Source organism: Lathamus discolor, chromosome 2 (genome assembly GCF_037157495.1).
Source record: "Lathamus discolor isolate bLatDis1 chromosome 2, bLatDis1.hap1, whole genome shotgun sequence".
Taxonomy (NCBI): Eukaryota; Metazoa; Chordata; class Aves; order Psittaciformes; family Psittacidae; genus Lathamus; species Lathamus discolor.
The window spans coordinates 30,464,110-30,485,615 of NC_088885.1; the positions used below are offsets into that span (position 1 = coordinate 30,464,110).

A 21,506-nucleotide genomic window follows, 5' to 3' on the forward strand; every position below is an offset into this window, starting at 1 on the left:
CTCAGAACACTGCTGTGCTCTGGTACTTCAGCTAGTTCTGGTTGAGCTAGGTAGTCTACCAGAAGCTGCATAATGAGATGTTCTGCATTGTGTTTCCTAAATTAGCCTGAGTGAAGCACTGTGGTTGTGCTATATTAAGACAGGATATCTCTGACTTGCAGAGCATTCTGCTGTTTGGACATATCCTCAGAGGTTATCTCAAATAGCAATATAGCTACCCAACTTTAAGAATTGTGTTTGTCAAAGTACTTAGTAATATCACTGCTGTGTACCAGGCAAGATCCATTCAACTTCAGTTGCATGCATAACTCTTTCAGCAGAAAATCAGCAATGAACCCCGGGTCACTCGTACCAGATCATTCAGTTACGAAACAGCAAAAACACATGTGCCACTTGGGATAGATTCAGCTTAAACACAGTATCCCAGAAGGGTCCTGAGCAGCTAAAGATGATTACTATGCTGTCTAACTCTTGGGCTCCTGCAGCAGCATCCTGGGCACATGGACTCTGCCGTCCTGGAGAGAGGCAGGAGTTCCAGGGCAGGTTCCTGAGGAGTGAGGAGCTCTGTGGTGGGCTGCTTCCACCTATCCAGTAAGAAATACTGAGGACAGGAGTATGTGCAAAATCCTGTTCCTCTCTGCTGTAGTAGCACCTTGGGGATTCAAGGACCTCCGGCCACCTACTGGAGACATGTGTTGCTGAGGTACATGTCCAGGCTCTGTCCTTCATACAGCTGAGGAGAAATTATTGTTCTTGCAAAGCTCGGCCATGAGAAAAGGGCGATGTGTCACATAACAGAGTGGCAGTTTTCCTGGAGAAACATGAACTCCCTTTATTGAATAATAAACCCAATGCAAACCACAAGAATTAGCAGCTCAGAGGCTGTGCGACTAGTTATTCCCTTCTTGCTGTGTGTTAATGGTTGTACAAACATCTAGCTTAAACCACCTTTAGTTTCTTCTAAGGGTAAGCATCCTGCTGGATGGTGAGATGCTGGTGGTGCCACAACCTGAAAGGCAGCTGGCAACAGGGAGGAGAGCTGGAACGTTGATTTTCATCTCTTAGCTGGAGAGTACTACACATCCCATGAGATTTCACTGCACTTGGTGTTACGCCAGTGTAAAGGGAGCAGACAGCTAATTTAGTTTCCTTTCCTCTCTAGATAGGGAAATTGTCACAGCCTGCTCCAGTCGACCAAATGGGTGCACGTGAACAGCATAGGAGAGATTCACCAAGCCCTCAGCATAGGCTTGAACCAAATGAACAGTGAGAATGTGTCTTTAGTTTCCTATGCAAAGGGAAAATGTTTCATGTGAAAGCTGTGGGGCGTTGACCCATAGCTCGCATTTTCCCAGTGACTATGGGAATCACTGTTAACTGCCCATAGACACCCTGGAGCTCTATGCTAGGGCAAGGAGAGAGAGAATTCAGGTGTCAGGAAGTGTTCAGCCTGTGCAATCAAGAGGAAGACTTTCTTTACTTGCAGTTTTTTTCCACATTCGCAGTAAACTTCCTAAACCTGTAAAAACCCAAGGAAGTATTCCTGCAGGTGACAGTCTCTGAGCTGAGAATGTGTAATGCTGAACGTGGAAAAGAAAAATGCTGTCTGGCACAATGCATGGGCTCTACACTGCCTAGACCCTGCCAGGGTTAAAGCCCTGAACTACATTAATTTGCTCTTGCTCAACTCTGCCAGGTGACAGCCAGTAGCGAGTAAACATTCTCATGGTCTGGTTCACATTTCTGGCAGAGATTTCTGGCTTTGCCAAATAGTGAACTCAAGGAAAGTCTCAGTCAGCTGTGAGCTGCATTGGCCTTTTTCAGATAACAGGAACAGTGAAAAATACAGGTTGGAGGGAACCTCTGGGGTCTTCTGGGCCAATACCCGTCTTAAGGCTTGTCTGCTTTAGTATATGATCAGCACAGAATTTTTTTATTAGTCCCCAGAAAACATATTTTCTTGCACAATATTTAAATAGTGTTCCTCACATCCATAATTCAACAAAAGATTTATTAGGTGGGAACAGCAAAAGTCACTTCTCTGGTCAAGCGATACCTTCGCTGACAAATTTTGATGCCTGTTTCTGAGACTGTGGGAATGTGGATTCTAAGATACTGGAGCTGTTAGTGATAGGAATTTTGGATGGGGAAAATGATATCCCCTCCTGCCCAGATTTCGTCTCCAGAAGAGCTGTCTTAGCTGGCTCGGTTGTTGTACCTTCAACTTTGCTCCCACACACCTTGATAATGATGGGAGGCGAAAGACCAAGTTAAAGAAATTAAGTAATTTTGGAACCGTAAGGAGCCAAGTACAGGATAATATAAAGAAACCATGGAAGAATCAGAAATGACAGCTTCTTCACTGAATGGTATCTTCTTCACTTGCTCTGTTCCTTTTCCAAAATGTGGAAAATCAAGATTTAATTGGAGATGTAGTCAGTCTCCAGTAAACTTACTGAGAGCTGAAGGGGCTGAAGCTTCTCTTTGTTGATACGGGATCATTTCTGAAATGTTTCAGGAAAAAATAAGATCTGGAGCCCCTTTTCTCAGATGAGACCAAGAGCATTAGAAAGCTTTCCCTGTGTTGTGGTGGGGGTAGTAGTCTCAGTTGTGGACAGAGAATCTCCTCCCCTTGTGCTGGCTTTGTCCATACAACTTTGCCCTGGTGTGTTGAATCTGCAGAGGTCAAGTTGCTCCTGCAGAAGTTTTGTCCATCTTTGCCTTTTCTAGTTCTGCCAGTGACAATTCAGCACTGGGCCTGGCTGGGCACCAGGAGTGACACTTGGTACCATCAGTAAAGGAGAGGTCTCTTGTGGTTTACTGCAATCTGCATCATGCCTGTAAAATCAATCCTGAAATGTATGGATTAAAATGCATTTTCACATGAAACCAGCACATACAGGGTCCTTTACAGGAAGCTGCAGGCATATGGGTAGTATGCAGCTCTCATACTCTGAAACATGGTTTTGACATTTGTTTTAAAAACACAGAGGAAAATAGCCTAACAGTCTGGGCTCCATTACAGGTAGATACATCTTGGATAACTTTGTGAACTGTATTGGTGTAACTGGCTATATACTGTGAGAAAGGCTAGTGTTCAATGACCTGGATGAGGGAACTGAGTGCACCATCAGCAAGTTTGCTGATGACACAAAACTGGGAGGAGTGGCTGACACACCAGAGGACTGTGCTGCCATTCAGCGAGACCTGGACAGGCTGGAGAGTTGGGCGGGGAGAAACTTGATGAAATTTAACAAGGGCAAGTGTAGAGTCTTGCATCTGGGGAAGAACAACCCCATGTACCAGTACAGGTTGGGGGTTGACCTGCTGGAAAGTAGCGAAGGGGAAAGGGACCTGGGGGTCCTGGTGGATAGGAGGATGACCATGAGCCAGCAATGTGCTCTTGCGGCCAAGAAGGCAAATGGCATCTTAGGGTGCATTAGAAAGGGAGTGGTTAGTAGGTCAAGAGAGGTTCTCCTCCCCCTCTACTCAGCCTTGGTGAGGCCGCATCTGGAATATTGCGTCCAGTTCTGGGCCCCTCTGTTCAAGAAGGACAGGGAATTGCTTGAAGGAGTCCAGCGCAGAGCCACAAAGATGATTAAGGGAGTGGAACATCTCCCTTATGAGGAGAGGCTGAGGGAGCTGGGTCTCTTTAGCTTGGAGAAGAGGAGACTGAGGGGTGACCTCATCAATGTTTACAAATATGTAAAGGGTAGGTGTCAGGATGATGGAGCTAGGCTTTTTTCAGTGATATCCAGTGATAGGACAAGGGGCAATGGGTGTAAACTGGAGCATAGGAAGTTTCACGTTAACATCAGGAAGAACTTCTTTACTGTAAGAGTGACAGAGCACTGGAACAGGTTGCCCAGGGGGGTTGTGGAGTCTCCTACACTGGAGATATTCAAGGCCCGCCTGGACAAGTTCCTGTGTGATGTACTGTAGGTTACCCTGCTCTTGCAGGGGGGTTGGACTAGATGATCTTTTGAGGTCCTTTCCAACCCTTGGGATTCTGTGATTCTGTGATTCTGTTTGGAACAGTAACTCTATTTTATGTTAAATGCTTATTTATTGAAGGGCCTGGAAAAAAATTATTTATTTGTTATAGGATGCTGACCTAACTTCTATGACTGAAATCAAAGCTTGCTTGCTGTGCTAGGTCAACCTGATAAGAGTAAAGTAGTATTCGTGATTATCTGATTATGCAACTAATTTATTTTACATAATCATAATATTTTCCTTGTGGTAGATTTCAAATGTTATAGCATGGTATGTCATGGTTTATATAGGTCTCCAGCAGATGGCAGAGGAGACAGGCTTTGAATAGGTGAAGCTTTCAGGTACTCCATTAAATTAATACAAGAAAATAAGTTTTATTTGGGCTTCTGCAAACCTGACTGGTTTACTTCACTCAGCTTCACTGAAGTGGAACCAGTGTGTAGGGTTTATGAAAGGCCCACATGCCCTTCATAGTTGTTGGGCCTTAGTTTTTTGAAATAAAACATGCTCTAATAGAGGTTGCCCATTTAGGATCTGAAAAGATTACAGAGGTCTTTTTCCCCTTTAAATTCAGTCATTGATTTTAGAATCAGTGCCTGAGGGGAAAGCAACCTGTGGGGACAGTCCTGCTTTATAACTTGAAAATACTTCATAAAAGAGGCATAAACAAAAAGGGTTCTGATGTTTGTAGGTAGGAGCCAAAACCTGTCTCTGTTCTCATTTACATCACAGTAAACCCTAAATAATAAAGCTGACGTAGTCCAAGTGCATTATTAAGAGACTCCGCTTGGATCAAGATGCCCTGTGTAATCCCATAGAACACTCAATAAAGCAGCTGTAGAAATCTCTAGGTAAGTAAGAAAATGCCCCATAAACTAATAAGCCATACACAGCCCTAGGGTAAAGCATAGCAAAACTGTACTTTCCCTCTCCCAAAATGGTTTTGCAGTGTGCTCTGTGCTCACCTGAATGAGAACCGCAAGCCTCTCAGCTGTACAGCACACACAGGCCTGGGTGTGAACATAAAGCTTCTGTACTGTGATCTGAAACTTAACAGGAGGAGACATGAAAAAGGGGAACACACAGGGTGGGGGAGAGGAACAATACTACAACCATCACATTTTTTGGAAGGGACATCAGTATTTGTTGCTGAGGTAAAAGGATTCATGTTAGGATATGCTGATATGGGAATGTACAGCCTCAATGCATCCCCTGTTTTTTTTGGGAGCTTCCTCCCAACTAAATATAAATGGTTCTGGATCTCCTGTCATCCCTTTTGCAAAGCAACATCTGTGGCTGCAGCAGTGTTTCTCTGGCAGGCAGCCCTGCCAGGGAAATTTCTTTATACATCAGCTTGACAGCAAAGCTAGTAAGTTTGTCCTTGAAAAATTCTGTGTTACTTTAAGAAGAGACAGCAGAGCAACTCTGTCCATGAAATTCGTTCAGGGACCATGAACAGCTGTAGTTAAATAGGAAGTGCTATTGAAGAGAATGGAGTTGCACCCTCTTATGTCAAGAGTTGAAATGAATTTTATTATTGTGTGCTACTGCTAGGGTCTCTGGAAATAAGTTGTTAACTTTAAATGAACAAACAAGGGACTACAATATCTGGTGCATGCTGCACAAACAAGGCAGAAGTTGCTAATACTAACTCTAATAATAGAGAATTCCTGGTGATGTTGGCCTCAAGCTGCACCAGGGTGGGGTTTAGACTGGATATTAGGAATAATTTCTTCATCAAAAGGGTAATCAGGCATTGGAACAGGCTGCCCAGGGCAGTGATGGAATCACCGTCCCTGGAAGTGTTCAAGAAATGTGTTTATGAGGCCCTCAATGATATGGTTTAGTGGTGGCCTTGGTAGTCTTGGGTAACATTTGGATTTGATGATCTTATAGGTCTTTTCCAACCTAGTTTTTTCTATGATTTTGTATTTATCAGAAGAAATAGATGTGCTGCCAGTCACCATGTAGTGAAAAAACATATGTATAAGTGAGAAATTTAATCAAAAGAGCAACCACTACCACGTCCTTCAAGAACAGAATGTCTGAGTTTTAAAACTGTTTCAAGTGTTTCTTTTCTCTCTTAACTCTGGCCAAACAAGCAAGGACAAATGATAAGTTACCAGGGTTTTTCTGAATTTCAGAAATGTATATGAAAATTATATTTTTTTTAATTCTTTAATAGAAGGATATAAAAAATAGATTTTCCACACTTTGTTTGCGATGAGATTTTATTTCTTATTTCTCAGAGGGGCAAAATCTGCCCATTTTCTCTTGAAATACCCATCACTAACATTTATTTGTTCCAGAATGGCACTACTTGGAAATATCACAATATTCAAATACATGTTTCAGGTCATGTTGTAGTTCTTTTACCATAACTGTACTTCATTCAGTTAGTGAGACCATTTGTGAGGCACTCTGTTGTATGTTCTCCACAGGCAATTGCTATCTAGGCACTGTGGGATGCCAGGTGTTTTGTCAAGATCCATTGGACAGTAGGCGTCAATCCCACATGCCTTGCTGTATATATTCAGCTGTCTTCTGTATCATTTCTGTTATTTCTAATCTTTATTCATATTTCATTTTGAGTAATCAAATAATTTGTCAAGTAGTAATTGAAATTAAATGGGAATTGTGGCTAGATAATTTCACTATTACCATATTTACCTATGTCTTTTACAATGTCTTAGATCAACAGAAGCCTGTAAAAGTTTTAATTTTCATGTATTTCTTGTGGTATTATTGACTGAAACTGTAAGAACTGCGAGTTCACTTTATAGTTAATTTCCCTTATCTCTGAGAACATAGATTCTAAACCCACAGTTCCTCAGTCCCTCACAGAATTCATTCTATACTGAACAAAAGACCCTGATTTCTGCACAAGAGTCTTGCACTTTATAGGAGAGCTTAATATATGAATAATGGAATATGTGCGGTGTTGCTGAGCATACCTGTTTAAGAAAAATTTGTAGCTGTAGCAAAACTAATAAGGCATTTTTTGTAAGACAATAATCATGTCAGAGCCAGCAGATAATATACTTAACTCTAATCAGCTTTCACTAATCACAGAAGGTAAAATTAGTTGCAAATGTTGAGTCACAACTTTCTTTAAGTAGCATTCTAAATCTAATTACTGTAAGTTACTTTACTTTCCACTTAATGCTTTACTGTTGTCCACAAAGGTTTTGGCAAACGAGAGGCTATTTGTAACTGAGTTGTTGATGTGCTTTTTCTTCAGTTTATTCGTATGATTGATGTGGAGTGATCAGATACTAATTCAGATACCGATTTTGCTGCTGAAGAGTTTCTGACTCTCATTAGACTGAAGTCAGCTGTCTTGATTAATTGTATGATGCATTTTGAAGGAGGTTTCAAATTTCTGTAAACTAACACAACTTCGTGACCTTCCAAATTCATATATACTTTTGTAGGAAAAGAAGCTTAAGAGAAAAGGGAGGAAAAATATTCTTAAAGTAGGTTTTATTAAAATAGAAACCAATTTCATTTGAATGATGTACTTAATTAAAAAAAAAAAAAATCAAAGTGCCACAGCATGAGAGAGTATTCAGCTTCTACGATGTTCCTGTTGTCTTAAATAATAGCATGACCATAGACTCTTTAGAATAGTAGAACTGAAATCAGTTAAAATAGAATTAGACCAATGCTGAAGGCTTCCAAAAATTCTGTCCTAAAAATACACGTGCTGTCTTATGAGTTCATTCATGTGGTGAGGTCATACATTTGAACTCATCTCTCTGTGCTTTTAACTCTTTAATGGGGAGCATCTGAGGCCGCAAGAAGTGGCACTTTTTTGCCCAAAAGCTGCTTATCTCCACCTCACACACAGCCTATCGGATGGGTGGCTCACGCTTGCCTGGAGAAGCCACCATAACTGCAGTATAGAGGTTGAAGCATGGACTTTACTAAGCAATGTGAAGGGGCTTGGGCTTGGGCTATGGGCTGTGCTATCCCTGCCAGTATCTGGTGATCAGCTGTAGCGATGAAGGCATTTTTGCTATCTTGGGTGCTGCAGTGTATGTGTTGGACTCCAAGTGGCATCCAAAGCCTGTAATCCTAGGGAGTGGAATCCAAATAGATATGTCTGCTGCCAGGTCTATGCTGGGGATGGAGAGCAGCTCCAGGCCCTTTAATCGTGGTGGCTCAGGAGCAAAGTCAAGATCCCTGGTGTGTAACAGAGCCAGGGCCTTGCATAACTCTGCTCCTGACATGTTCAGACACAGTAAATTCTGGCACTGGGGAGGGAGGTGAGGGGCATGACCTCGATACAGAGTTTTTTAGTTCTCTCAACTTTCATCTCATCTGTGTCACTTTAAAATAACTTCATCTGGATTTGTAGTCCTGGCAGCAAGTGCATAATTTATCTGTTGACATTGCAATGATATAAAGGAAATAAATCAATACAACTTTCAGCTCTTAGGATGACTGTAGTAAATATTTGCTATGCAAAATTTATACAGAAATGTAAATTAAAAAATAACTTCTCATCTCTCCCAAAAATGGAATTGTATAGAGGTTCAAACCCAATTTTTAAAATTTTCCAAAGTATTTAATTGGTATTTATTTGGTTTTGTTTTGTGCTGTCTTTTTTTTTTTTTTCTCTCCAAAAGCCATTTCCACTTTATATTTGAAAACTATTGGTGCCACCACTTCTGTAAATGAGGGTTAATGTTCCTTGAGTTATGAGAGCAGATTCCCAGCATCAGTTCAGAAAAACGCCAAGCTTTTTTCCTCCAGTTTTTTTGTAGTTTTTCATTGGTCAGGTAAGAGATGTAGCTGTGATCCCCACGCGTAGTTTATAAAAACATCCTTCAACCCAACTCAGGGAAAGTAATGATCCATGGGGGAACTTTCTGCTCTGTGTTTAAGTCAGTAGAGTTAAGCTTGTCTTTAATCATAGAATCATAGAATAGTTAGGGTTGGAAAGGACCTCAAGATCATCTAGTTCCAACCCCCCTGCCATGGGCAGGGACACCTCACACTAAACCATCCCACACAAGGCTTCATCCAACCTGGCCTTGAACACCGCCAGGGATGGAGCACTCACAACCTCCCTGGGCAACCCATTGCAGTGCCTCACCACCCTAACAGGAAAGAATTTCCTCCTAATATCCAATCTAAACTTCCCCTGATTAAGTTTTAACCTGTTACCCCTTGTCCTGTCACTACAGTCCCTGATGAAGAGTCCCTCCCCAGCATCCCTATAGGCCCCCTTCAGGTACTGGAAGGCTGCTATGAGGTCTCCACGCAGCCTTCTCTTCTCCAGGTTCAACAGCCCCAACTTTCTCAGCCTGTCTTCATATGGGAGGTGCTCCAGTCCCCTGATCATCCTCGTAGCCCTCCTCTGGACTTGTTCCAGCAGTTCCATGTCCTTTTTATGTTGAGGACACCAGAACTGCACACACTACTCCAGGTGAGGTCTCACAAGAGCAGAGTAGAGGGGCAGGATCACCACCTTTGACCTGCTGGTCACGCTCCTTTTGATGCAGCCTAGGATACGGTTGGCTTTCTGGGCTGCAAGCGCACACTGAAGCCGGCTCATGTTCATTTTCTCATCGACCAGCACCCCCAAGTCCTTCTCTGCAGGGCCGCTCTGAATCTCTTCTTTGCCCAGTCTGTAGCCGTGTCTGGGATTGCTCCGACCCAGGTGTAGGACCTTGCACTTGTCATGGTTGAACTTCATAAGGTTGGCATCAGCCCACCTCACAAGCGTGTCAAGGTCCCTCTGGATGGCATCCCTTCCCTCCAGCAGATCAACCGGACCACACAGCTTGGTGTCATCGGCAAACTTGCTGAGGGCGCACTCAATCCCACTGTCCATGTCAGCGATGAAGATGTTAAACAAGACCGGTCCCAACACCGATCCCTGAGGGACACCACTCGTTACCGGTCTCCAGCTGGACATTGAGCCATTGACCACAACTCTTTGTGTGCAGGCACCCAGCCAGTTCTTTATCCACCGAGTGGTCCATCCATCAAATTGATATCTCTCCAATTTAGAGAGAAGGATGTTGTGTGGGACAGTGTCAAACGCTTTGCACAAGTCCAGGTAGATGACATCAACTGCTTTACCCTTATCCATCAGTTCTGTAGCCCCATCACAGAAGGCCACCAAATTGGTCAGGCAGGATTTCCCCTTAGTGAAGCCATGCTGGCTGTCACCAAGCACCTTGTTGTTTTTCATGTGCCTTAGCATGCCTTCCAGGAGAATGTGCTCCAAGATTTTACCAAGCACAGAGGTAAGACTGACTGGTCTGTAATTCCCCGGGTCTTCCATTTTCCCCTTCTTCAAAATGGGGGTTATATTTCCCTTTTTCTAGTTGTCGGGAACTTCACCTGACTGCCATGATTTTTCAAATACGATGGCCAGTGGCTTAGCAACTTCATTCGCCAGCTCCTTCAGGACCCGCGGATGGATTCCATCAGGTCCCATGGACTTGTGCGTGTTCAGATTTTTAAGATGGTCTCGAACCAGATCCTCTCCTACAGTGGGCCCAAGGTCTTCATTCTCACAGTCCCTGCGTCTACCTTCTAAGACCTGGGTGGTGCAGTCAGAGCCTTTGCCAGTGAAGACCGAGGCAAAGAAGTCATTCAGAAAACCTAAACTTAGGCTGAACTTCAGCCTCTGAGAGATTGTTCAGTTTCAATTGAGATCGTTTAGGATTTACTGATAGCTGTGTCTGCTCTGTGAGTAGCTGTGCTGGTTGAAGGCCTAATTATCTGTGCCAGTAGCTCATTCTTTTCCATCTGGGGCTTACTATGTCCAAAACTTTGCTAAAACTTGTGCAGCTTCTCTGCTGAAGGCAAAAGTGTCTTAGACATCCTGATAAGTCATCTGACTGGAGGTCTCTTTGAATGAAAATATCTTCTGCTAGCAGAGCTCTGCTGGCAGTGGGCTGGATTGCAATGGGAACACTAAAACATTAAACCAGCAAGGCTAGATCTGGAGCAAGGAGTCTATTCATGGCTTGAATTTATTAGCTATGTGTTTAAATTAAGCAAAGAAGGCTCCTTAAATAAATCTGTCTATGCTTGACCCACCGTCTTAAATTACTTATATAAAAAAGTATAAAGCTCATGAACTTGTAAGTGTAGAGCTAAGGCACAAGTCTTGCACTGAAAAGTGTTCAAGTGGTTTCCTTGCTCATGTGGGGCACCACAAAAGATAGAGAGAGCAAAAGGCCATTCATGCGTTTTGTTGCTGGGCTTTGTCTTAGTAAGTTCTGAATTCTCGAGAATTTTTTAATTTTGGAGGGAGAAAATTATTGTAAGCTACAGCAGGTTGCCCAGGAGTGTCCAGACAGGTTTCGAATATCTTTACAGATGGAGACTCCACAAGCTCTCTTACCAGATTGTCCCAGTGTTTAATAATCCTCAGAGTAAGCAAGGGATTTTTTGTTCTAATTTCTAGGCAGAATTGTCTGTATTTCAGTTTGTGCTCATTGCCTCTTGTCCTTTCACGTGGAACCACTGAATACACTGTCTTCTTCTTTACTATCAGGTATTTATACACATTCATGAGACAACCCTCAGCCTTCTTTTTCTCCTGGCTAAACACTCCCAGCTCCCTCAGCCTTCCCTCATATGACAGATGCTCTACTATGTGACCTGCAATCTACTTGCAGATAGCAGGAGGTCCCTTTTAATCAGCTACTAGGTAATTAAGCACACCAATATGGTCTTACCTAAACTCTGCTTAGAGGACAAGGACTTGCTATTTAAAAGTATTTAATTTAGTTAAAATAATTTGCACTCAAAACAGAGTCCCTGTGCTATTATTTCTGATGAGGGTTTTTCTGAGGTTTGTTTTGGGTTTTTTAAAGTTTATTATTTATCTAGCTTTACCTGTTGGCAAAATCTGCACCACATGGCAGGATATTGTGCCTGTTTTGCTAGCCCTCAGCCTTCATTCCTGGAAAAATATGAGAGTATCTTTCATTGCTCAGCTCTGACTTCATAGTCCAGTTAAGGAAATGCATGAGAGACAGTGAGACTATATTGCCAACCCAGAATAAAAGTCGTGAGTCAGTACTCAAAACTCAGTAAACTTAGGAGCTATTTACTGAATAATTATATATTGTTCAGTATCTTTCGCAGAGTCCTATATTTGACTTCAGTTTGGTTCTTTTTTTAGTCTGAAGATTTATGTCACGTTCTCAAGCTATCGTTTGAACCTTGTGGGATAAAAATACTTATACATATGAAAAGCAAGTTTTGTAAGCATTTAATTTTTTATTTATGTATTTATATATACACATGTTTATGCATATGAAAAAGTAAATTCTTAAGTAAAGTTCTAACTGTTGAATTTGGATGTTTAGAGAAAAACAGAAATAGTATACAAGGGATCTACGATAACCTTTTATGACATATTAAATGGTACAAGATGGGTACAATGCCATCAGCCGAAACACAACAGCCAGATGTAGTAATTTTGCTTGGAGACTACTTCGAATGGAACATTCTGTGAAACTTACTTTTTGTCTCTATTGTGGATTCAGTAGTGCACGAAGTACAGTTTTGTGGACTTCAGTCTTTGAGAATTGTTTTGTTTACATTCATGCTTCTTAGATGTGGTTAGTTATGAGTGTATATGAGGCATAATTCATCCGTCCAAACCCACTAGTACTACTCTGAGCAGAATAAAAGGAAACTGTTTCTCTGTTGTAATTTGTGCTCCTACCTTATCTCACCTCAGAATATCAGAAAGCATGCTAATACGTAACAACAAAGAAATTCAGTGTTAGGAAATAACTCTACTACCGCTCTGTAGACATCTGACATATTCCTAAATTACATTTAAAGGATTACAAAGGGGTGTTTGCTTGTTTGTTTCATTTTTCTCTGGTCTTCAGTGGTTTCCTTGTAATTATTTTGCAGCAGGGGTGAGCATCCTTGCTACCAGGCAACTACTTTCCTGGCTAAAATGTAAATACATGATTCATTGTCTCTTGTGGAGCTGTAAGCATAGGTCTTTAATGGTACCACAGTTTATTAGTATAATGTTTTGGGGAGATATTTTTCATTTAGCTGGCTGGGGATGCTATTAAATGAATGGGGATGGCTTGCCTAGCAAAACTTGTTAAATATTGCTTTCTGTGTCTTAAGGCATAGCATGTGCAAAAGATGACATTACAGGCATTTCATTCAGATTGCAGTAGATTTATTATATTAATGAGGTTCCGAATCTCTTGAAGATTTATAAATATTTGCAAATAGTTTGAGCAAACAATGTCAAATACAGTTGAATTTCAGGGGAAAAAACATATTCCTTTCTTTTTTCTTGGTTTATATATTTAAGAATCTACGGTGGTTTTTTATGACACTGTAAATATTAGATCATCAGAACAGATATTTCTTTACAGCAGCAGAAACAGTGTCTTTCTTCCTTTTGTATGGCCTGAGCGGGCATGCCTGTGCAGTCCTCTTCTGTGTGTTAGGCTGGTGCTTCTATGAATTGGCTTTTGCAGTGATTTGGCATTGCAGCTATAATGATTCTCATGTGCTGTAGGTTTGTTTTCTTGGTTCTACCAGGTTTTGCTGTGTGTAGGCCTGTCCTGAGCGCACTGCCTACCTTGGGAACAAGGAAATACGGCATGTGGGAGTGGGCAGTCTAATGCATACCTATTGGGAGGAGCTGCAAAGATCCTCTGGGATGGAGAGGCTGACCGTATCTAACAGGCTGTGTTGTATCTGTTGGCTGTGTATTTGCTTTCTTTGGTTGTTCTGAGGCACTGAAGCAGCCACCTGAAAGGAAGAATTGCAAAGAGGATAAGATTTCTGTTTATTTTGGCTAAATACAAACCCAGTAAACTCCACTTCTTGTTTCAACAAGGTTCTTTTAACAGATATAAGGCAACCTTGTCTGAATTTCTTTAAAGGCCCAGTTCACTTCTGCGTGATGGCACCCATCTAACTCTGAGACAATACTTTCCAAAATGGTGTTGGAAAGTGTCCTGCTACAGTGTCGTAGAATGTTTCTTTATTGTGCCATGGTGCTATACCACCATGAAGAACTAGGTATGCTGTCTCTAGGACTGGCTGTAAACAGATGTCTAGAATGGATTTGTATAATATTTCTCTCAGTAATCTCACAATCTCAGGAATTTCACCTCAGGGGACTTGTTTTAGGCTCATTAACATCTTTTTTCTTTTTTTTTTTTTTCAGGGAGTTCCATGGGCTTATTATCTAGTCTGTGAAAAACTGCATTCTTTTGTTTCAAGTTGTTTTCTGTGAGTTCCCTTTTTTATTATATTTAGCTCTTGTACTAAAAAACACTGAACAGTCGGTCCCTACCCACCATCTCTCTACCAGTCATGAATTTGCAGACCTTTGTCGTACTCTTTGTAGGGTATGATACCCTTTTTCTCTGGACTGAAGAGTCCTAACTTACTTTGTAGTTCCTATTATATCTTTGCTGGTCTTCTCTGAACCTTTCCTAATTCTACTATGTCCTTTCTGAAATGAGGGAACCCAAGCTGTTCCAGGTATGAAAGTAAGCTGGGGATTTCTTCAGTAGTATGATGATATTTTCAGTTTGTTCCCTCTTTCTTTCCTGATACCATTTTAGATTATGTGATACTCTTTTTTTCTGACTTCTACTGAACACTCAGCAGATATTTTCTTTAGAACTGTTTACAAATCTAAGATTTCACTCCTGAGTGGTTGTGATTGTAAAAATGTCATTTTAGATGTGAAGCTAGTACTGCTGTACTTACGCACATCACTTTACCTTCCTTGAGTTCATTTGCTGGTTTATTGCCCATTCAGTTTCAGAGTTCTGTTTTGCAGTCCTGCATGTTTTAACTCTTGTCTTCACTATTGCAAATTTATGATTTCACCACTTACCTCTGTTTCTGAGTGAGCTGGTATTTACTATGCATGCAAAGTATTCATTTAGCCTCACTGTAATGGCCTTGTCTTCTCTGGATGCTGTTATCACATCCTGAACATTAACTGGGCCTGCAGAGTTTCTCTGACAGTCCTTTTGCACTGCATGTGATTTAAGACAGAATTATTAGTCAATTTACTTGCTTATCCTTACACTTTTCAGGGTGGGATGGGGGATTGTTGTGTTTCTCTGTTTAATTGACTTCTCTTTATGATTTTCATCTGGGCACAACTCCATCTTTTTGAAGGACATCTTTGTGTCCTTAAGCTCTCCTTACTAGTTGAGATTCATTAGTACTGTGTTTTCAGTTGGGTGGTTTTCCACATAATCTTTCTGTAGCATCTCTAAGGATTTACCACTTTTTAGTGTCCCATTTCTGTTTCAGCTGTTCTTATCCTTTAGCTTAAATACAACTTTGAAAGTAAACAAAGGAAGAGCGAGACAAAAATGAATCTACCTTGTTGCCTTTGGCAGTAGTCTTGCTGGATCAGGTCCAGCCAGGACCCGGCTGTTCAGGTCAGACTATTACTGTTTGTAGTTACATCCACTTTAGTGAAGTTACGGTGTATTGGACTTTATGCTTTTGTGTTTGCAAAAGTCACATCTTTTTATGTTTAAGAGTTCGTAATATCCTTATGTGGTGTTCTTCAACAAGGGATTTCCCTGCAATGAAACAGATCATATGTTAATCTCCAGTGGGACATTTTTATAAGAGTTGAACTCTTAGATTACTTGAGTGAAAGATAGGGGGGTTTTGTAACACCAGTTAAAACAGCGTAACACCAGGTCCTACCTGATTTTTGCAGCTATGCTGCTTTTTACGCAGGACTGAGAAAATAAACAGTGTGTCCAAGAAATGCTAGAAATAGAGTATTTGATTAATATTACCATTAGGGATAGGGGAAGGCATGAAATTCAACAGATGGGTCAAATGATGAGCAATCGGTGCATCCACTGCATGGCTTTAGAGGTCCTTTCCTTATACTTGGTTGGGGAATATTGAAAGCCTTTTGTGAATTTGCACCTTTGCCTTGGGAAAGCTCTGATACATGGTCTTGTCTGTGCCAGTTTTAAGCTGGAATTGAAAGCACTCCACCAAAACTTCTCTCCTGCAGATTCTTCCTTCATAGGCAGTGAACACTTTGAGTTCAGATAGCTTCTTGACCCTGGTACCAGAAGCCTAGTAGTTTAGATGAAAGCTCAGATCTTGCCATAGCTGGGAGCCAGATTCTTTGGAAAATATATTTCATAGAACATATCTATATAACATATATATTCTGATAAGTAAGTTTGTTGGTTTTTTAAGTTTTTATGCTTCATCGGTGTGGTCATTGCACCAGCTTGCAGGCAGTTGTCTCTTCACTGTGATAACAGTTATCCTAAATGTCTCATTAAAGTAAAGCAAAATAAGGAAACGGTCTACTAATCTTTTTTCTGTACCTCATGCTTTGAGACAGATACATATATATGTGTATATATGTACATATATATTTCACTTGGCTACATTCTCTACATGCTCTTTTGGATGGCGTGCAGGGATGGACTCTAGAGCTGCTTGGGCCAGCGGCAGAAAACCCCATTGCCTCCACCAGGAAAAACAACTCAAGCTGTTCACTTTATTGAGAAGTATGATACACATTTGCAGCTTTCACAGTCCCTCTTGGAAGTTGGGCATCCTGAGCTTTGGATACCTAATGTTCAGCCTTTTGTCAGAACGTCTGTAATAATTACATTTCAAAGGTTTTGATGCAGTGTAATCTCAAGCAAACTAACTTTTTCAAAAGAGATATAGTAAAGCATATGTTGTACATCTTACATGCAGAAATGTTGTCTGTCATAATTGATTCATTGAGGTGATATGTTTTCAAAAGAAATTTTGTACTACATGAAACCACTTATCTTTGCCACATTTTCCAAATTAAATGGGAATCAAATTGAGTTCCAAGTAGATGTAGACAAGCTAACTTGTACAAAAGTGGATACTGTTAATGATTTAAATTGAGTGACATACCAATTTTCCTTGATTCATGGCGTCATTGTCATGAATTATTCTAATAATTTTTAATCTGGTGTATTGACCACACTGAGTAATTTATAAATAGGGTCATTTACAGACCTGTGTGGAAAGCTTGCAGACAAAGTGGAAAGGCAACAGAAAAGAATGTTGAAGTGTAACTCAATAAATTGCAAAATAGCAGAAATCAGGAAGTGTCTTGTTAGCTTCATAGTTTTGACTTTGTTATTTTTTCCTATTCCAAATCCTCCCCCCCTTTTTTGTCTTTTGTGCTTTGGGGTAATTTAGAAATAGCTAATGATCTCATCAATCAGGTGGTATGCTGAAGTAAATAAGGTAATTTATGGTTTATCTTTGATAAGTAATGTTGTCAGTTTTACTGTGGGTCAAATGGCCCACAAACTTGTAGGGCTTAATACAATTTGAAGCAGGTTTAGTCCTGTCAGCCACTGGCTTAGATTTTGAATTGAACTTTAAAAATTAAGAACACCTTCGTCTTTAGGAAAACAGTCCCCAAGTATTATATATAAATGGACAGCACTAATCCTGCCACTTTCTACTTGGCAGTACCTATTCTAAATCTATCACTATTTTTTTTTTCCTGGTTTTGGTTTTTGTTTGGGGTTGTTTTGGTTTTTTTTTTTTTTTTTTTTTTTTTTTTTAATTTTACTTTTGTCTTACCGAAATCTGTATGCTCCTGAGAACACTTGAATCCATAATCCTGTACCTCTTGGAAGGCGCTTAGCATTTCTCAACGTCTGAAGGTTAAGCTCAGTGTTAAACTCATCACAGTTGAGATTTGTTTCTAATTTTAGCTGTGACACCATCTTTTGTGACATGATGTGATCATGTTTGTGAGGAAGAGGTTAGGACAGCAAGTCATATCTTTAGCCGTGTATTTAATATAAAAGCGAGAAAGATGAGGAAATCTCAGGAAGGTGTTTTTGCTGGACTACTGTTCTTACTCTTATATAAATAAGAAAATATGAAGTGATCCAAAAACTTTTGCAACTAAAGTGTCAGGAATTTCTTAAGGATGGAGTGGAAATTGACATAATATTTATTAATATTTATCAAACATGGAAAACAAGGAAACAACTGGCCTTATAAAAGGTTTGTTTACTGGTGATGCTCTCCTCAACAGCTCTACTACTGTATTTGTAAAGCTTATAAAGAAGATCTCAGCTGAAGACAATAATGAATTGTAGGTGTGACCAAACCTAGTTCATTGCATGCCTCTAACATTAACTCACACTGGTTATTTTAAGGTTTTCTTTTAATACAACCTAGTAATTTTGTAGCTATTTTTTGCTTACTTGGTATAAAGCACCTGTAAACACCAGGGCTGAAGGTCTTGGTGGAATGATAGACCTCACACCCATTTGTTATTGTTACTTCTAGAAAGTTTGTTTTATCATTAAAACAGACTGAGTCACTCAGATGAGCTTTTTTTAAAATTTGTGTGCTACTGTTGTATTTTCTGAGCTTCCTACTGTTTGCCATAATGCTTGATGATATTTAGCAATATTTAACTAATAAGGGACTGGTACCAGTCTTGCATATGCTTAGCTGATAAAGTTTTTGAGCTTTATTCGGTCATATGTGAGTGCAAGCACAAGGCTGTAAGGTGTTTCCAAAGAAAGCCTCCAATTTTTTCTGTAGCATCATCCCTGTGTGTTGTCCTTAAAGTAAATTATACAAAGTGCCCATCCCCCATGAAAATACACTTTTGAAATGAAAATTTAAGGATTTAGTATATCCTTATCAGATTTAGCACATAGGACTCTCAAGGCAGGATGCATATTACTGAAATGTATGTTGTCTGCACAGCATGATGCAGACCGAGGGGAGAGAGAGGAATAGTGAAAGGGTGGTAGTGAATTTGCAGACACTATCCTGGCAACAGTGAGAAGAAACACTGAATTGGCTAAATGAACAGTGTTACTGTATGCCAGGTTTGTTTGCTTGCCTCGAGCATGTTTTAAGCCAGCATAGGAGAGAGCTGAAGAAATACTAGAAATTTGGACTTTTTTTTTTTTTTTTTTTTTTTTAATGATAGATCCTAGACATATTCACAGAGCTTTACTGTATGCTTTTGCTTTGCAAGCTCATCCTGTTTGGTGACGTTGAAAATGTGCTTTTAAGTCATTGTATCTTGGTCAGGCTCAGACTGATAAACAGTGTGGTTTTTCCCAAAGTGACATTTTTCTGTATTTGTTTTTCTAGCAGGCTTCCAAGTTCCATAGTAACTATCCCTGTTCTGCAACCACCTCCCCACTCCTCCTCCTTTTCTATTCGTGGTGCAACTCCCTTTCTGTGTACTGTGGGAAAACTGTGTTTTCTCTCATGGAATAAAAAGCCCACCTTTGTTTCATGTTGGACAAAAATAGGGCTTCATATCTCTCTATTTTCCATATAACAAAGAGTAAAACTAGCTCTGGTGAGATGATTAGAAATTATGAATATTAAGCCTCATAGTATGTTGTCAGTGGTTCTACATCAGTTTTGACATGATCAGTCTTTATAATCCAAATGAAATTATGCTTCCCCTTTTACTTGCCTGTTCCTTGGTATTGTACTGATTTATACCGTGGAAGTGTTGAAGTCAAGTGTTATTTGAATAGGTGGCAAAACAAGAGAGGTCTCTCCCCTTTCACTGGCTTTTAATGAATGAGGAGTAAAGAGACACAATGTTAGCAGCAACAAAACTTAAAAGATGATGTGTGATGATTTCTGAATGCTATAACCACTTCTATAATTGTCTTCTCCAGAAAATTGAATGAGATGTGAGAAAATTGGCTGTGTTTGAAGTTTTCTCTGAATTTGTGGTCTCAAAGGCAAAATTTCAGTAGTTGAGAGAACAATTTCTGCAACATGTCTGTAGACAGAGGAAAGATGAAAGTTTGCAAGTACAATACAAAAACAAGTGGTAAGGAACACATTCTGAATTGTGTTTAATGAAGAATGTTCAGGCTGTTAATAAGAAAAGAAATTGCAGGGTATGATGTCTATTAAAGGATCAAAGAGTAAGAGACTTAAGTTGTGAAATATAGACAGAAGAAGATTAAAACAGAATTAGTGATCAGAAGCTTCTAGGAGGAGAGATTGTGGAGCACTCTGTAGGAGCTATAGAAAGCAAATACAAGAGAGAAAACAGTAAAAGTGAGAGGCATTTATTTACGTACAAAAAGAATGGGAGACTGATAAATGTTTGACATGAGCTGTCCTTTGAGGAGTGCTTTGCATCTTCTTTTCGAGTTCAACATTCAACAGAGATTATGGCAGTTAAAACGCTGTGAAATGAAACCTGAATTAATAGGTTTGGAATAAACATGACTTTGACTGATTGTGGGGTGTTTTTTTTTACCTGGGAGCATGTCAGTGGAAGAGCTTTTTTTGAAGAAGCAGGCTGTTAGTGAGTGTATGGAGATTCTCCAAGCCCCTGGAAAAACAGGAAAGTAGCAACAGCAATGGTAATACAATTACAGTATGAAGTCACAACCTCTTCTTTTATCTGATGGAGGGGGTACTTTATGTTCATCATCACCACAACAAGGTCTCTTCCAAATAATGTTTTCAGTTTGGATGAAAGTAACTTGGCTGTTTTATACTCTCTGTACCTATTCAGATACGGAAGAAAAGAACCATACCACTTGTTAATGTCAGTGGTTTTCTGAGCAAAGGAGCTCAATTTCTTGTATTGATCTGAGGAGAGTTTTAAGCCAGCTGGTGGAAGAACAACCAGGTATTTGTAGACTTCTTCACAAACAAGAGACTAGCATGGAAGAAAGTTCGGAAGTGTGATTTGTCTGAGATTTTAGTAAGTGAAGCATGGAGGAAGTCAACATTTCAGTAGTGAATGAAAGATGGAGGTAAAGGAGGAGAGCAGGACAGATAGTTGTGTATCTGCAATAACTGAAGAGAGACTAACAGAAAAGGAAAGACCATCCATTATGAATTTTCTCTTGGGAAACATTATCCTTTCTGGTGGGAGTAGTAAACAAAGAAGGAAAGGGTGACATTTTTAAACACAGACCCTGCAACAAAGCAAAGACTGTTCTCAGTTTGAAAAGGAAAATCCTACAGAAATATTTACCCCAATTTGCAAATGAGGTTTCCATGGGAAGGGTATGAAGAGGACTGTCTAGTTTAATATTGACTAGAGCAGAGGTAGTTTATCATGGTCAATCATTGTTCAAACATCCTCATGCCAAAAATAAACTGAAAACTAACTGATCATGCCAGGTCTGTGCTAGACATGAAATAAAGGGAGCAGGTGTGTATGACTACAGCGTCAGCTGAATGGGAAAAAAAAAGTCCTTCAGTTGATCTCAGTAATTCATCAATGTACAACAGAGTCAAAGACACAAATGTTTGCCCAAAGGCATGTATTTGGTTTTTAATTGGGTGTTATTCAATGCATTATCTTGAGCTGAAGTAGACAATCTTTAACAGCAAAGGTTTAGTGTCTACATGAGTGAGATGCACTGCTTGCCACAACTGTTGCTAAGCTGTCTTGTTTCTCCTTGTGAATGGAAATATCTCTTAAATTGTAAGCCTGGGAACCTAGAGGGAGACATAAG

General features: G+C 40.2%; 1 protein-coding gene across 6 annotated transcripts in view; it reads left to right on the forward strand.

Annotated features, from left to right (window-relative positions):
- HDAC9 (histone deacetylase 9) overlaps positions 1–21,506 on the forward strand; it is a 457,613-nt gene that overhangs the window by 145,942 nt on the left and 290,165 nt on the right. For 2 of the 6 annotated variants that reach the window (XM_065666277.1, XM_065666281.1), the window contains exon 3: positions 14,186–14,250. The exons of the other annotated variants lie outside the window; for them this stretch is intronic. The gene's annotated coding sequence lies outside the window, so the exon portion shown is untranslated. The remainder of the gene's footprint in view (positions 1–14,185; positions 14,251–21,506) is intronic. 6 annotated transcript variants of the gene reach the window in all.